Source organism: Dipodomys ordii, unplaced genomic scaffold (assembly GCF_000151885.1).
Source record: "Dipodomys ordii isolate 6190 unplaced genomic scaffold, Dord_2.0 Scaffold294, whole genome shotgun sequence".
In the NCBI taxonomy this organism is placed as follows: Eukaryota; Metazoa; Chordata; class Mammalia; order Rodentia; family Heteromyidae; genus Dipodomys; species Dipodomys ordii.
This window is the reverse complement of record NW_012267510.1, coordinates 34,903-35,271: the sequence shown is the minus strand read 5'-3', so window position 1 is coordinate 35,271 and position 369 is coordinate 34,903. Positions and strand designations below refer to the sequence as shown.

The window sequence follows — 369 nt, the reverse complement described above, 5'->3', positions numbered from 1 at the left end:
TCTGGCAGTGGCCCTGGGCAGCACCAGGAGGCTCTCAGCATTTGTCCTCAACCAGGACCCATTGTGGCTAGAAGTCTCTTCCACATTTTTGGGGAAAGTCTCTCTTATCTCCACCCAGGACAGAGCAAAGTAACTCTTGAGAGATCAGGGGCTTCTGGTCATGGTGATCTCAACTGAGTCTAGCACTCTGCAAGGTTTAGAAGATGATTCCAGAAGCCTAGTTCAGCCTGGATCATCCATCCCTGCCCCCACTCGCTGTGCTGCATATCCTCAGCATGGTCAACTGACCTGCACGGTGGTCCATGGGAGGCAAGGAGATGCATCTGAATTTCTGGGTTCTTCTCAGATCCCCCAAAGGCACACATCACC

General features: G+C 52.6%; 1 protein-coding gene across 1 annotated transcript in view; it reads left to right on the top strand.

Moving 5' to 3' along the window:
• Positions 1–369, top strand: part of LOC106001400 (class I histocompatibility antigen, Non-RT1.A alpha-1 chain-like) — a 7,044-nt gene that overhangs the window by 5,439 nt on the left and 1,236 nt on the right.